At 41.4% G+C, this 17,528-nt stretch overlaps 1 long non-coding RNA gene across 1 annotated transcript; it reads right to left on the minus strand.

The window, feature by feature from the left end:
• Positions 1-1,110: 1,110 nt before the first annotated feature.
• On the minus strand, positions 1,111-17,528 carry LOC141000743 (uncharacterized). Its single transcript, XR_012179570.1, has 3 exons — positions 17,406-17,528; positions 10,127-10,216; positions 1,111-1,194 (listed from the first exon to the last, which is right to left on the minus strand). It is a non-coding gene; the product is annotated as an uncharacterized lncRNA (long non-coding RNA).

The raw sequence follows: 17,528 nt of genomic DNA on the forward strand, positions 1-17,528 counted from the left end.
CTTAACATGTGAATTTGAAAACATTTCCTGTGTGTATGATATACTGAATTTACAAGTCATAAGCTACGAGTTGTAAGCACAAATTTTGATCATGTTTTTATGACTGAACTGATTAGCCATTCAGAGGGACTGTCCCCCTGACTTTCCAATCAAGAGGAAAATGTTCAGCAAAATACGACAGCTACAGTATCATGGAAAAATAGCGCCCCATGTTGCTATTTTTCCACTTCACGCTGAATTTGCCGAAATTGCTGTTTAGCAGAGTTTGGAATTATGGGAAACGTTAATTCTGAAGGACTATGAAGCTGCGGATACATGAACAGTATTTCTTTATTCTGACTGAAAAAATTCTGATCGAGATCACAATTTAATTGTTAGCATTGACACTAACTACAGTGATCTGTCAAAACGCACCTTTACATGCCCAAAAGCATATATACAAATTCGAACTTTTTCACAACTTGAGGTGATTGATGTTGAAGTTGTTACATTATACATGTGCCATGTCTCTGCCCCTCCTGGTTACTCATTCATGTCACCTAATGTTACCCCCAAGTGGAGCAACTAAGAATAAAAAAATAATATGTTTATTCCATCCAGAGAGAAACAATCAGATTTAGTGTACATGGTTATTAGGCATTCATATTTTCCTTTTGAACGGATTTGTCATAAGTTTTCTCCACCACCTCTCCATTTGATTGAAAATTCCTTCTGATCAGGCCAGTCTCTTCCATTTGCGGTGGTTTCACGAGGCATTCTTATTCTGCTTGGGCTATTATTCCGATCATTAGTGGAATATAAGGGTCCATGTAAACACAGCTTGAATTAACAGTTTAGGTCTAGCATAGAGGCTCAGCACACTGTTCACTACATACAATGAATGAGAAAGAAACATCTAATAATAATACGTAATGTATCCTTTCCTCCTTTTTCTCAGCACTGTTTGTGAGCCTCAGAGAGGAGAGTGTTAACATTAGTGACCAGTGTTGACAGTGGGCGAGCTCGAGCTAGCTCATATCCTGGCCCACATGTGTGGAGCAGAGGGCCGCAGCTGCTGCCGCTGTTAATGTTTCTCACCTGCTCTGTAACACGCAGCGATGGGGGGGGACGCTGGCGTATCCCCTCCTCCCTCCATCACGGTTTTAGCAGCATGTCAGGTAGCCTTCTTCTCCCGAGAGGCAAAATCTGTTACTTCTGCAACAAAGGAAACGGAGAAATACTTCAACACATGATTTTTAGATTTGACTTCTGTGAGATCAATTTTGAACACCCCAGTGACTGACAGTGTTTACATGAGTGTTTCTGATTTGTTGTAAGAAATTCTGTGTGGCTCATGCTTGTGTGTTCTGTAAGAAAACCAAACCATCCTACATGTTTAACCGTCACACAATCAGCTGAAACAAGTCATATCAGGGTAATCTTTGTCAGCACGGTCCTCTACAGTAATATTATTCTGTCCAAGGAGGCACTAATGTACAGCGTAGCACAATACAGAATGGTATGTCTTGAGTTGAGAGGCCCCATTGTGTCTGCTCAGTGGTGAGTCTCAGGCTCTTTGCATTATTCAACACTGCCGTACTTACAGTACACCATAGCAGTGGATGAGTGGACTGTAAGTATGCACAAGCACACGTCCGTAGAGGGTAACACACACACACACACACACTAGGAACACACAGACACTTTGCAGACAGAGCTAAGTTGACAGAAGGAGAGATACAGTATGGCAACCCAGAGCATGCACACACATACATGTAATAACAGAATGAAACTAGAAAGGCACTCAGTAGAGCGCATACCTCCACCAGTCCACTTTAATTCAGTCAGGCCTAGTCCAATACCAAACTCAACAGCACTCATAAAAATAAAGACTCAAATTGTACTCACTCATAGATACCAGCCACCTAAGTAAGCTGATTTTTTTCATCAAGATCACAATCGCCCAGGATGCCCTATCTCGCAATGTTAAAGAAAGCAATGTTAAAATTCTCTGATCCGTCCCTTTATCTGGATCCGCACCAAAAGTTGATGGGGTCTATTCTGGGCCCAGACCCCTCCTCCATCCAAGTTTCATGGAAATCCGTTCAGTAGTTTTTGTGTAATCCTGCTGACAAACCAACCAACCAACCAAACTAACGGACAAGGGTGAAACTGTAACCTCCTTGGCGAAAGAAATGAGCAAATGCAGAGAAGATACTGCAGAGTGATTAATTTTACTTAAAAGTTCAAGAAGGAAATTAACTGTTCACACTTAAAATTAGAAAATGCTAAAAAAGTTAGATATCGCGGTTCATATCACAGTCTGTTCTCATTGTGCAGCCCAGCGAAACCCTCAGCCGTGAGGGGTCCAGACTTCATAAGGTAAGGTCAAGGCACACTGTCCTCTCAGCCTGCTGACTGGACATACTTCAAACTAATATAGTAGATGGCTCTGGGGTCCCGACCAACAGAGTGCATGGTCCAGGAAAGCTATTGCTTTCAAGTGAAGCCAGTTGCTATCATCCAGTGACAGGGAAATATTCACACTCCCACACACACGTACTGCAGAGGACCAATATGCAACGCAAGCACACACACAAGCACACACACACGCACGCACACACGCACGCACACACACAGACACGTACCCTTGTGCACACTTGTTTAGGGCTCTCTACACAGTTATGCAATACAATCTAAAAACACCTCATTTACTAACAGCTTGTCCACCAGAAAATCCAGCCATCTTAAAATTGTGCAAACTCAGCGAGCACTCCTTCACTTGAAAGCACAGCGTCTGTAACTGATACACTGCTTCAGCCTCGCACCTCCATTAGCTGTTTAGAAGCGCTGGGGTGCAAAGTCCTGCTTTCTACACCTCATCGACTCATAATGTCACACAAACACGCTTACACTGTGGGACAACGCATCAACAAATACACGCACGCAAACGAGGACACAGTGTGGAGTACGTACTGTACACGCGTGCACACACATTCACACACACACACACACAACATGGAAAAACACCCTTTAGAGGGAAAGACGCAAAACATGATTTTCATTTACCTCATCACATTTTCACACTGCGTTCACAGCAAAAGGCGCACACTGCTTAAAGAGCCACTTTAACTCAATCACACTTCAGTCTAAGTGCTACAGTGCCTATCAATCAATACTGAAGCTGAGTTTCACTGCTGTGATAGTAAGATGGAGTGGAGTGCTGTAACCTTGTAACCTGATCGTTGGGGTTCTGGTGGTCTGTGGTCATTCAGTGTGGCGGGGAATTCGGAAAAAGAAGTTGGACAGTTGTGCCTCCACAATCGTAATTATTTTCTGTTAATTTCTATGTATCCACCAGGCTATTATTAAAAACATTATGATTAAATCACTTGTTTAGTGTATACGGCCCCACTAGGCTCTAGATTCTTGACATGTGTTTTAGGGTTGTAGTTAGGGCTGGGTGATATGGCCTTAAAATTATATTGTGATAGTTTTGGGTTATATCACGATCCAGGATATATATCTTGATATTTGAAATCTCTTCAAAACACAACAAAATCAAGTATCACAATATTTTTGACCAGTAACTCAATACTGATATTTTAACAATATGGTAGGGAAGCACTCAGTAATGTGGATACAGTGGATGTGGATAATGTGGATCAGTGGGCAAGGCAATTATTTGAACAAGTAGAACAGTCTGGTGAGCTCAGAAAATGGCATCACTTTGCTGTGATGCAGCATTTAAAACCAGGAAAAGACAACACTTTTGCCATATCACCATATAATGATGTTCAAAATCTAAGACAATACATGGTTTCATATCACAATAACGATATATCAATGGCACCACAGTTTACATATCGAATATGAAGTCATCATGCACATCCACTGACCATCTAGACAAGTGCAAGACCAATAAATGGAGCTTTGCGTCAAACCTCAATAGCTTTGAGGCAGACAGAAATGTGTCCAGAACACACTGCAAATCTTAAGGGCTTAAATTCTGAAGGACGGAAAGTCAGGATCAAGTACTTCTTAGATTCATAGTCTTGTCTGTTCATTCTATAATCAAACATTTACTTATTAGCAGCCATGACAGCTGGTAATGTATTCACTTTGTGAGTCTGTGTGTGTCATCATGGCAAAATGTGGTCTTGGAGACACCTTTTGAAGCGGGAACTAACACAGAAGCGATTGATTATTTTGCCAGGTGTTCTGTCTGTCTGTGGACAGATTTTTTTCAGCTGAATAGCGTTACAACCGTGCAAGATACAGTCACAAAACTTTACAGGTGTGTATTTGAGATCGAAATGAAGGTAGAGTTGGAAGATGGGTGTCGTTTGAGCAAGGGTTCTGGAACAAGGGAGGTGGGAAGTAGGAAGGCGAGATTGGCCTCTACTTTAAGCCCCTGGCCCACACAGTTCCAATCATTTCTGTCCACTCTAGTGCAGCTGGTATAGTTCACCATGTCTGTCTGTGGACAGATTGTGACACTGTGTTAGCATCACAACCAGGAAAGTAGAGTCATGAAACTTTACAGGTGTTCAAAAATTAAAAAATTAAAAAACGAAGGCTGAGTTCGAAGATGACTGTCTACTGAGAAGTCATGGGTCAGAAGATGAACATGTTGATAGGTGTTGTGGCTGGTGTGATCCCATTGCAAGATGGTTTATGTCGTAATTTTGCCAAATTTAGGCTATTCTATTTAATGGTATTGTCAAGCCACTTGTACTCTGTGTTTTAAAGGTTTTGTAGAGACACATGTTTATATCCCTGAAGGTGCTGTAAGTTATCAGCAGCAAAAAAAAGGTATTTTATTGGCACTAAATGATAAAGAAAGTCTGCTCACTGTAACTCGCTCTCCATCTTCATTTAAGCTCTTAACTTATCGAGTTTCAAGAAACGTCACTCTTGTTCAGACCCTTCCTCAGATTTCTCGTCAGGTTAACTTTTGTTGATGTCTTACGGCATGAGTTGCAAGTACAGTGTGTTTATGTACTGAACATGTGTTCATCAGTCCTTGTGTTTATACATGTGTGGCTTCCCTTACACCAGGGATCTGGTCAGGAATACCTAGATGCTTGTGTGCACACATTTCTCTCTTGTCTGTATATATCTACATGTGTGCCCTGTTCCAAGTGAAGTGGTGTCTGGGCGCAGACAGGAGGAATCCACATAGACACGGTGGAGCATTTATAAAGGGAAGCATGGCTTCTGTGCCCCCCGCAGCCCCCTCTGGGTAGCACAGCAGGCATGACCCATCTATTTATACCAGGGCCAGGGGGGAGGCAGTGGGAGGAGGGGGAGGACAGGAGTGGGGGGGGGAGGAGAGGCTGCATGGGCAGGTCCTGTTACACATGCCAGGGGGGATGGCTGGGGCAAGCCACAGGGGGATTCTGCTCAAAGTCAGACAGGCTGACCTCCCCGTCACCTCTGCATGAGGCAGATATTGAGCTCGCAAACCTTGTGTGTGTGTGTGTGTGTGTGTGAGGAGAGTGCAAGAAGACGGAGTTTATGAGTCTATTTGTAGGTGTTTGAATGCACTGTCCAGTTTGTGCCTAAGGGTCTGTGTCTGTGGAGCTACAGGTATACATTAATGCATGAGTGCTGTATCCACTTGTGCAGGTGTGGTGTTGGTGGGCATGGATCACTTGCCGGTATGTATACATGTGTGATGGAGTTTGTACGCGCTCACGCCTACGTGCATAATATGTGTGTCTGCCTGTCAGGCTGTGAGATGAACCGGCCCCAGTGGCTTACTCCCTCCCTCCATCCCTCCATCCCCCAGCAGAGCCATAAACATGCCAGGTGAAGAGGGCTGGATTAGGCAGAGTTAGCTGATCCCAGAGCGGCCCCTGGCCCCATCTTTAGAGGTAAAAAACGACCCCAATCATTGTAATGACAGGGAACGCAACAGGGGTCGCCCAGACCACTCAGCCCAACCTTGCCAGCTGCTTCTCATCTCTCGCACACAGTATACAGTCACATGTACATAGAGAAACATACACACACTTGCATGCACACATACATGGTAAGGCTGCAGGATGCACAGCAGGGTGCAGGCCTATAGGAAGGTCTGCAAGGAGTCTTTTTGTTTATAAATGGCTGGCAGATATCTATCAAAAAAGCATATCAAGACACCCTTAATAGTTTAAATCTTTGTGCTCATGAGTTCTTATGGTAGTCGAGCCTATATTAGACTCTAAAGACAAAAACGTAATTTATTTCATTGACCATAGCAACTATAAAAATGATTTTTTTTCATTTTTGCAACTTGGTAAATGGTGTAATAGCAGAACTGCACCCTGAGGCGTCCTTCACCTTAACCTTATCCATTTTTTTTCCCTCTATCAGGAGATCTTTGCACATGCTTGAATGGCTTTACACGTTATTAAAACAGGAAAATCTGTATCTGTGTCTCAAATGTATACAGCAGAACCAGCATACAGCTCATGGCTCTCGTTCTGACTTTAGGGTTACAAGGTTAATAGAATTGTATAAGATCAAATGGATATTTTGCATTAATCACTTCCAACAACACATAAGAAATATAACTACCTAAATCGTGATCATGCATCAAAAGATTTCCAGTCCATTAGAAGATGGTGTTTTCCACCAAAGTTCAACAAATATTGGTTTCTCCATCAGAGTTGATTGTGATATTTTCCCACATCTCTAAGAAATACATCAAATAATGTCTATTTTTTGCTCACATAAAGATTCACAGGCTCAGCCTTCGTGCCGCCATGCTAATGGTCGCTGGTGAAACGTGCATTGCCATGTGGCTGCTGGTGACCTGTGGGGTCTCTGTCTATTAGGAGAAGTCTATAGTCCTGACACGTCTGCATGCCCAGCTCTGCTCTGGCCTGCCTGCAGGGCCCCTTTCAGCTTGGGCAGTGCCCCATCGAGCTGCATCTGTCGCCAGCTATATTTAGAGGGTGGGACAAATACCTTTCTCCCTGGATATGAACTTCAGCTGACAGACAGAGGGCCAGAGAACGCAGACAGGGATCTGTACAGTTCGTAACCTTGAAGAGCTTGTTACCCCCAGGCTACAGCTGGCTGTAGTCACACTCACTACAGTGGTTCGCAGTTACAGCTGAAAGCTAAGGCTTTAAATACAGCACAGTTAACCACAGCTAGCATTGAAAAGCTTGATTTGGCAGCAGTTATTAGCACCAGTGCATATAGTTCCAGGACTGCTGCCAACATGAAGGAGAATATACAGTAATGTACTCCGATGAAGAGATTTAATACTTTTCCCTCTGCGAGTTGTAGAAGAATAATGAATGAATTTCTGTGGACTTGAATCCCCTTCAAATAGTCCTACATCTCTGCCTGTAAGAATTTATGTGTGTGGCAGTGCCAGCGAGGCAGCCAGTGTGTGATATGTGACCATGTTGCATGGCCATCTGCTCTATATAACCATAAACAAACGCAGGCAGGCCAGCTTCACAGGATCATTTCCAAGGGGTCTAGGCCGGGTAAATGTATTCATGCTTTGGTCTCTGGGTAGATGCTGTAGAGATATGCCCCAGAAACAGGCCACGGTTATGCAATAGCATTCATAATTCATTCCACAAACACAATATGGAGGCCACTGTGTCCCATATGCAAACACATGGCCAGATTAAGGAGCAGAGAGCCAAAGGGGACAGAGTGATTTCTGAACTGTTAGCTAAGCCATTGACTGTCTGTCTGACTTGGCTGTGACAGGCCTAAATAGGCCAGGTCTTACTGCTGGAGGGACCTCTGCTATATTTTGCACCTAGAGTCTAAATCAGTTACATGCCAGCAAAGATACACACTGATACAGTACTGCAGTTTTTATAGCATCACTTCAGGCCACAAACAGATATGGTACCTAGATGCACATTTGTGTTTTGTTTTTCTGTGCATGATGTCAATATTTTTGACAAGGTACTTTTTCTGTACATTTACAATATGGGACTATTCTGATATCACAGTGTTGGTGAACATAATAATAAATGTTTGTCCAGGACCTCATTGCAACTGGTTATGACATCACATTATTGTGATGTCATAGCTTTGCTATGTGTAGTATTGGTGTTCTTCCTGGAGCATCATAATTAATATTGCTCAAGGACCATAATTTCAAATTAGGAAAAAGAACATCTGGAGCAAGCGTTGAAAGGGTTAAGTACAGGACTGACTTAACCCACTTGAGACCAGGGTTTGTATCCTGATTGGAACATATTGCTCACGTATTATTTCACTTATTTTTTCCCCCATTATGACATTTTAGGCTACAATAAATAGGTTACGTTTAATCAAGGTTACTTAGTCATAAAATATATCCTTAAACAACATTAACCACATGCTACAAGGGATAGCTTCTCCCATGTGTGTATTTTTTCCGAGTTGCAAAGCTATGACATTACATGAACATGATTGGTCAGTTAGAATGATTCATGTTAACATTATTTATGATTTTCCAGAAACAACACCAACAAAGTGACATCAGATCATGCTTACTAAATACTGCACAAATGTTCATGACTTCTACATTTTTACGAGAAATGCCATAAGAGGTTGGCCTGTTAGCTTACCTAATTAAGTTACAAAAATGCACCCAAATCATGTACGTGTCCCGCAAAGACCGATTCCATGAGCTATACTAAAGTGTGAATGTGATTGGTAATGGAAGAAAATCATTGTGCAACGTATGGATATCGAGTTGTTAAACTGAAATAGTTCCAAAAGTCAATTGGGCTACCTCGGTTATAAGTAAATATTTAAGTTTGTAATGCAACTGTGGGTCAAATGACAAATAGTTCATGAAATGTCTCATCTTTCCTCTCTTTCTGTCACTCCTTTTACTGATCTTCCGATTCACTCCACACAAAGTTAAAAAAAGAGTAAAAAAACAAAATGATTTTGTGCAACTCTGTCAGGTAAGTTTAGCAATGGGCTGGTCAAGAGAAAAGCAACAGCAGGCACCTACTGGAAGCTTGATATAGTATCTGTGGTCTTGGGGTCAGATGAGAGGAGGATTTTAATAACATCTGCACATGTAATCAAATGCCTGGCACATGCAGGTTTCCAGAGTCACAGGCAGTTAGCTACTGAAGCTAGAAGCTATTGGGTGGGGCCTGGGGTGCACGTGATACAAGCACAGTCAGGATTTAATCTACAGCTAACAGTGTGCTGTGGTTAGGGTGGAGACAGGTACACAAGCAGAGGTTAGGGCTTTACCCACGCACTCTGGCTGCAGAGTACTATTAGAGGGCAGGATGTGTTACTACGAAGGCCAGGCTACCGGGTGGTGTGGAGGAGAGAGATAGAGGACTGATGGAGGGTGGAAGGGGGTCATGCAGCTGTGGGCCCTGCCAGCACATTTGCCCCAATGGAAAAGAACCGTTTATGGCGTCCACCCAAGGTCTGCCCTTCGAGAAGAAGAGCTGGGAAAGGTCCAGAGGGGAGGCTGCTTGTTTGTATGCAGTCAGTCGGCAACAATTAAAAACCTCTATCCAGCCGAAAAAAGACATTCTATCGTTGTGCATCGAAGCCCCTCTTTTTCTCCAATTCCTACCACTCCTCCGTGTTTATTTTAATTTGCTCCTCAACCCAGCATCCAGTTGCACCCACTTTTTCCTCCCCCACTTTACTCTGTCCCTCTCATCCTGCTACCTGACTACTTTGGCAGCGATACACAAAATGGCGGCGGGGAGCTCAGAGCTGGAAGGCAGAGAGTGGAAGCCATTTTCTAACAGATCCAGGCCTCGGCACAGAGAGAGTCAAGACTTTCTATGCCTTGTGGATAATTAAGAGTACACCCTGAGTGTTTTCTGTGCTTGTGCACTAAAGATTATGTTTGTTTTTGTTGTTTTTTGTTTAATCTACTGCGCTAACAAGCCATTGGGACCACTTGGCCTTTCAAAGGCACAATATACAGCCATTATGATTTAATCTAATGCAGGCTCACATTATAATAAGTCTCAGGGAGAGAAAGAAAATAGATGTAGACGCAGCAAGTTACATGCCATGCATACAACAAATGAAACTTACGCAGCATCTAATTACAGACTTTATCTCATTAAATGAAATGCAAGACAATACAACCGCATTACAATACATCATTAAATAACATATTAAATTTACAATAGATTATGGTACTTACGATGCTGCTGCGATCGCCAGTCTGTCTGTCTGTGATTTCACTTGTTGGCCAAATTGTTTGTGCCTGTGGCTGAAGTCGAACTCTCGCTGCCTACAAGAGGGAGAGAGACAGAGAGAGAGAAAAAGACAGAGTGAGAATTGTAGAGTTGAAGGGAGAGACAATTCACAGCAACGGAAACAGAGGGAAAGAGAAAACAATAGAGAGAAGCTGCAGAAGAACAGAGTGATCAGTTGGAGAGCCGGCAGCAGCAGCAGCAGCAGCGGCGGCAGAGGGCTGTAGGGGCTCCTCTCTGTAGCCTGTTTACTAATAAGCTCGCCCCACGGTCTTGCCTGGCCAAGGAAACTCATTAGTGGAACATGTAACACACCGCACCCTCTCTGCTGGCCTGTACAGCGGCCAACTCTCACTGCCGCATGCTCACCCAACACCAACACACAAGCTCCGCCGTGGCCTTGGCCTTGCCCAGTAGCACCCACTCGCTGCATACGTGCACACACTCTGGCATGCTGTATTACTGAAAGCCTACAGTGTCATGTGCGTGGGTGAAGTGGCGCATATGCGTGTACGTGTGAGCATAATAAGCGATTTTCTGCACATGCGGCACAGTATGTTCATGTTCACACATGAGGGCATGTACAGACTGCGTGGCATTAATGTATGAGGCTGCGTTTGATATGTGCCCGTGTTATTCTGTGCGTGCGTAGGCGTGTGATGCCACGACCAACTCGTGAAGGTGAAATGGCACAAAGGAGAGCGGAGGTAGTTAGTCATCATTAGTTGAATCTTATATTGCAGAAAAATAAAGAGGGCAACAAAGATAAAGAGAAACATGAGGGTTGTCCTCTAGCAGACCAAGGAGGACACTGCCAATTAAAGGCCCCCACTCAGTGTGGCGGCGGCTGCTGAAGGGTGATAATTCTGTACAAGGACGCTAATTGCAGCACAGGACATGGCCTTGCCGGGGAAGGGTCTTTTATATATTGTTTCTAACGTTTGTAATTACAGTGCAGTGCCTTGGCCCGCCGCCAGCACATGTTTATGGGCTCATGAGTAACCCAACTCCTCCAGCCCAGGGAGGGAGATTCATGTCCGAGCTGTGCACTCACTGCACTCTGTGTGTGTGTGTGTGTGTGTGTGTGTGTGTGTGTGTGTGTTGTTTGTGTGCATATGCATGTTGATGACTCATGAAGCCGGGGCGAGTGTATGCAGAGGAGATAGTCTACTGTATTGCACATGGATTGCTGCAAGTATTGTAAGAACACACTACATATATGTACTGTATGGATTAAAACTGAGGTTTTGGAGTTTGTAGTTTTGAGTTTTAAAACCTGAAACTTTTGGTCACTCTACTGTGTAAACAAGGAAACCTGAAAATATAAACATTACTGGAGTTCTGAATTACACCGTAGAAATCGCAGGCAAATCAGTAGAAGAAAATGTGGGTAATGACATGCCAAAGCACATCATAGTAGTAGTAAATATTAATTTGTACCATACCGTAACAAAGGCAGATTCAAGCCACTGTATCACTAATTCACCTCAGCACTGACAAACAGTAAGAAAGTGATGAGGCGGGGTTGAGGTGAGGGTAGGGAGTTACAGTATTTTGATAGTTGGAGAGTTGCAGGCGAGGTCTTTCAACACTTCTAACTCTACCTCCAAGTGGAACAATTTTGCTGAGTTTGCAGGTTCTCTATGACTAAATTGCCTTGGCGACAGCGGAGGCCAAAAGCCGGAGAAATATATGAGCGTTGGAAAAGAAAAGTTGAGTGGGCGCAGCACAGCGTTATCTGGAATATCGCTTTGCCTGGCAGGTACATAAAACAAGCAGCTATCCTGACGATGTGTGCTGAGAGACACTCACACGGGATGCTGTAAAGAGTCTCTGAAAGACACATTGAATACATAGAGTGGTCAAGGGCAAAGATTGAATGATTCTTAATATGAATCCAAACATCAAACTTCTGATGAATTCCCTTGAGAGAGTTGTTTAAATGCTTCTTGAGACTCTGGCTACACAGCAAGCATGTAAGAAAATTGCCTTTGGGTAAATAGACCCAGGAAAAATAACACCTCAACCTCAGCTAAACGCCCCATGATGTAAAGCGACCAGGTGAGAGCTGCTCAGGCCTCGTTTCAGAACGTCTGGAGGAGAAGAGGGGGAGGTATAGGGGAGGAAAATCTACATCATCTGTCACCCCCAGAAACTCTCCCCCAGTCCAATATTATGTCATTATGACTGCACTCACCGTCTCTGTGGAGTTGCTGTGGTTTTGTGGATAAATTATATGTGACACTCCCAGCTGACATCCTGATTAATACAGGGAGAATAAAATGGCCCCCAATCCTGAGTAGTCAAGGGGGTAATGGACTAATGGCTTCCATGTATGGCGAGAGAAGTGAGGAAAAGCAGGTTTAGAGACTGTGGTGTGTATGTGCATGAGTGTAATTTGTGTGCGAGTGCATCGGCATACATGTCTGTATGTCTGTAATTATTCTGTTTATTGAGCCTTGAAATGTGTGCTTTTGTGCAATAATTATGGGACCTGCATACACAACAACAACCCCCATGCTGTACAGTATATGAGTGAGTGCGTATCGAGGTCTCGGCCTCTTTGTCCAGCCTCTCTCCTCTCTTTTCAGGCCTGGCCTACTTCCTACTGTACTGTAGTGCTGATCCTGTATGAGTGCGCCCCAGCCTGTAGTGGCCACTGTAGATCCATCCATCTGCTCTCTCACATTCAGAGTACAGAAGGGCAACAGGGAGCCTGGCCAGCTTCTACCACAAAGACCCGATCGGACTAGACAAGTCGTTACCTCAAGGAGATTCGAACAGGTTTCTCAACTGACTGACAACTGCCAAATAAAAGCCTGAAGCAGATGTTACTATTGTTCAGAAGAACTATAAAATGTGAGCAATTGTCTCAGGTTTTTGCAGACTGCACTGTAACCTTTAGTTGTGCCGGGCTGCCAAAGTGGGAAATTTAAATCCAGGTCCATTTGCACCAACCTGTTGCATAGTGTTAGTTACTTTGCACCACTGCTTATAGTCCATCAGAAAAAGTCCTGGATCTAAATCAAAGGGGGGACTGCAGAGTCGTCATATTGATACCCTATAATAACCCTCAATAGTTCCACAGAAAATGTCTACATTTCTGGCCTTGTGGTTAAAGTAGCAATAATATTGTCTTGTGATCAGAAAAAGATTTTAAATCATTTTAAAATCAAATTTAAAATCAAATGTATTAATGAGAAAAATCTAATTAAAAAAACATAATTTTAACATTGAATCCATGTTGTAGCATTGCCCGTTGATTAAATATATGGAAAATTAAATGTCAGTAAATTGGCAACAACATCCAAATCCTCTTACAGGACTACATGTATGCATGTTTAGTACATGCAGCCCAGGCAGTACAGTCTGTCAATCAAACTCCTAAGCCTGACAGTCCTCCAGAGAGCTCAGACATACAATATAACTGTCATTATGCTGGGCTTCTCGGTTTTATTGTACTTAAAACAGCACACTGAAAACGTTTTAGCGGGAGAAATAAAAGAGGCTCCATTATTATGGCAGAAAAATATATTTACAGTGAGTGCTCACTTGGCCCCCATTCACCACTCCAATCTGGATTTCATATTAGCCAGGAGGAAATTGGATGGAATTCACAACATCACAGCAAGCTCATAAATGAAACAAAATCACATAATCTTAAATACCAATTTATCCACTTAACAAATGAAGCAGTGTATTGGTGGCTTATTGCTGTGTTGTACTGGTGAGTGACTCATTTTCACTGTGTGTTGCACTAGTAAGAATACACTGAGCACTGGCACATGACCTAAACCACATACTCAGCACTTCAAAGTATCTGGCAAAATTACTCAGATCTGGAGACATACAGTAGTCTATACAGTCCTGCTGCTACACCACACATGACTAATAAAATCAACAACAGGAAACATCAAAATCATCTCTCATCTCTGGTTAGATTACAAAACAATATTATTACACCCCTGAATTGTATTGTTCTTATCTGGAAATTAAATGAGTGAACATTGTGTGAAATGAGATTCTAAATATATGGTGTCCAAGGCATGTGGCAATGTCTTTTATCTACATGAATATACGTTTTCATGCTTACAACACTACTGAGAATAACAAATAACGCAATTTTTGGAGCAGTTAAGATCGTACGAAATTAAACAACTGAATTCCAACTTCCCTGTAATATGTTCCCTGTAACAGGATTATGTGAAATTAACTTAAGTTTGAAATAAATATTTAAATACATTACAAAGTTCATAACGGCCCTTTAAAAAGTCAAATAATAATATTAAGAGACTTGATACATTTGTGGTTTTGCTATTAAAGATGAAAAACATATTGCAATAACCTCAATATTATTAAAAAACAATCTATAACAATTTACTAAAATAACCAGCGAGTAATAAAGCAAGCAAGTAAAGGACACACGCATGAGCGCATGCATGCATGTATACACCTTTTCACCCACACACACACACACACACACACACACACACACACACACACACACACACACACACACAGTATAATATGGTGATATATGGTGATAATATGGTGATATGGTGTATTCGGGCACCATTGTATTATTCGCGATTTCAAAAAAATCTATGTAAAAATATACATCCATCTTATCATTTTTACAGTTATTCTGTTTTGTGCTCTCTAGTATTTTTTCTGACATTCGCCAATAGAAGAAAAGTATTTTACTCTGCAGGAACGACCTTTCTGGAACTTGAAGGATTTTAAAAGTTTTGTCATGAAGAGTTCGTTCTTTAAAGTAAAATAAGAGAGGAGATTGTTCAGCACATTTAATCTTTAAATTATGTGAATGTGATGTGCACTAAATATGTCTAAATCAAATACAAATTAAACAAAGCAAATTAAAGTAAACCAAAATAATTATAATAATTATATAATAATTACTTGCAATTATTTTCAACACTGTTGAACAATAATTTTACACATCGTACAATTTATTCTCTTTGTGCTCGTTTTGGCATTTTTCAAAACAATGAGCACTGAAAACTTTTGAGGTGTTCAGTTGGAATTTTCTGCATCTTTATAAAAACGTATAATACTTTTCAATAACTAGTACATGCTAAGGAAATTAAAAATGTAACATACAAGTTCATCGAGGAGCCAGAAAAAAAAAAAATCCTCATTCAAGTTCAAGTTCAGAGTCAAGTTCAAGTTAGAGAACTTGTTGTTCTAGCTGTGGCCTGCAGTTTCCTTTAGCTTTACTTTTGCTGTTTTTTCATAAGACAATGTTATCCTCCTTTAGAAAAAGAAAATTATAAAAATCTATTGAAAATACATTAAATTTACTAAATGTATCAAAAAGGCGTTTTCGTCTGTGTACAGGTTTAAACGAATTAACACTGTGAACACACCATTTCCTCAGACCTGAGAACACACACACACCGAAAGGGCAAAAACAGACAAGAATATAAAAATGTGGTCATAATTGTTAAAAATGTATCAATATCTGACATCCTGCACAAAGAAAATAGTTACATTTGACATACGAATATGTACATTTGATTGTGTACATACTTGTTTGCATGTGTGTGTGTGTGAGTGTGTGTGTGTGTGTGTGTGTGTGTGTGTGTGTGTGTGTACTGGCTCTGCTGTGTAGCTGCAGTGAAGCTGAAGTTTGCCTCAGTGCAGAGAATGCCTCATTGTGATCTGTACCAGGCTGTTGGATTGGTCAGGTATACTTTTACAAAGAGAGAAAATACTGCAAACCCTCACCACCCTGCCATCTGCCTCTCAACATGCAACCTTCCCCTGGACTCCTGCCATCCACTGCCAAAAAGGCCTTAGGGGTGGAGTAGTGTGATACTCTGCCAGCCAAAACCATGTGTCCACTGCTAGTTAGGCAGAGCTTATAATCATGTGAATGAACATAATCACCTATATGTGGAAAAGCTGAACCTGAATCTTGAACCACCTGAAAGCTTTGAGGAATATCTGGCTGAACATCTGAGCAGACACTAGAAAAACGAAGCACAAAATAGACTGAAAATGTACGATTTTTTAGGAATAAACTGCAAATAATTCAAGTTAAACAAAAAGAAAAAAGTTATTCCATAACAGTGATGACTATGTATTTGGTTCTTCTCAAAGGCAATACTACAAATTAAATCTTATGAATAGACCTGGGAATTGTAAATTGCCATATAAATGTCTCATTCGCTTACGTAGCCTGAATTTTTCCTTAATTTAATAAAGTTAACTGACAAAGACCCAAATGACACAAAGTAAATTAACTTTTTATTTGAAAAAAAAAGAAAAATCTAAAACCAAATTCAACATTTCACAATCATTTTTTTTTTACGGAATTGCTTTATGACTGCTTATACAGGTTTATTGCTCGTTCAGGTTTCTTCTTTCTTCAAATAAAAACAAAGGACTGTTTTCAATGCTATCATTATTATTGTAAGAGCATTTTAATTTTGAGATACACTAGTCATTAATGTTCCTATGCGAATCATGAATCTTGTGAAATTCCATCTTTAAAGGATAAATTCACAAAAAATGATACAATCAACATTAAAACAAGGCGTATACAGTCAAATACCTTGCAAATGGTCAAGGAATGGACTGTTTTATGTTTATCCTCTATTCTGTCTGAAATACGAGCTTGGAAAATACTATTTCGGATATAATCGTAATAATACTTCAAATTCAAAGAAATGCAGAGTGTTCTCATTAAAATTAATCTAACAGTCGAGCTTTCGACAACATTAAACCAATCAAAACGATCAGTACACCATGTTCTTCTCTTCATACACTTCATACTAAGGCCCGACCACATCACACATATGAAATACTTCCACAATCATGGCCTTCCACTCATTCACTGATCGCCACAAAGTAGGATTATCCTGGCAGAAATCAAAGTGCTATTAATACCTTCTGGTTTTGCATTACTAAATTACAACTAGGTTTTGTGAAGAGCTGGAAAAAGTTATTGAAAATTATTCTTAAAGTTATAGGAATGGTTCCATCGCCATGTTCCTAAACTACTTGAGCATTGAAGGTTTTATATTCAGAAGTATAAATGCGCAGTCGAGTAAAAAGAAACTTTGTGTGAGAAACCTCAATTGCACCAAATGTTTATTTGTACAGGCTGCTTGTTTAACACTGAATGCTAAAAGATGTAAACACATGGATAAACTTCCATCAAAACCACGCAAGCGTACACATATTAAAACAGATATTACTCACCAATTTTTCAAAGTCCGGTCGGGATGCGAAATTCGGCAGCTCTTCCTGCTCTGATCCACATCTCTGTCAAGAGGAGGAGAAAGCCATAAGCTCCCGTTTGGTGGTTTTTGCAAGACCCCGTGA

Source organism: Pagrus major, chromosome 8 (genome assembly GCF_040436345.1).
Source record: "Pagrus major chromosome 8, Pma_NU_1.0".
Lineage (NCBI taxonomy): Eukaryota > Metazoa > Chordata > Actinopteri > Spariformes > Sparidae > Pagrus > Pagrus major.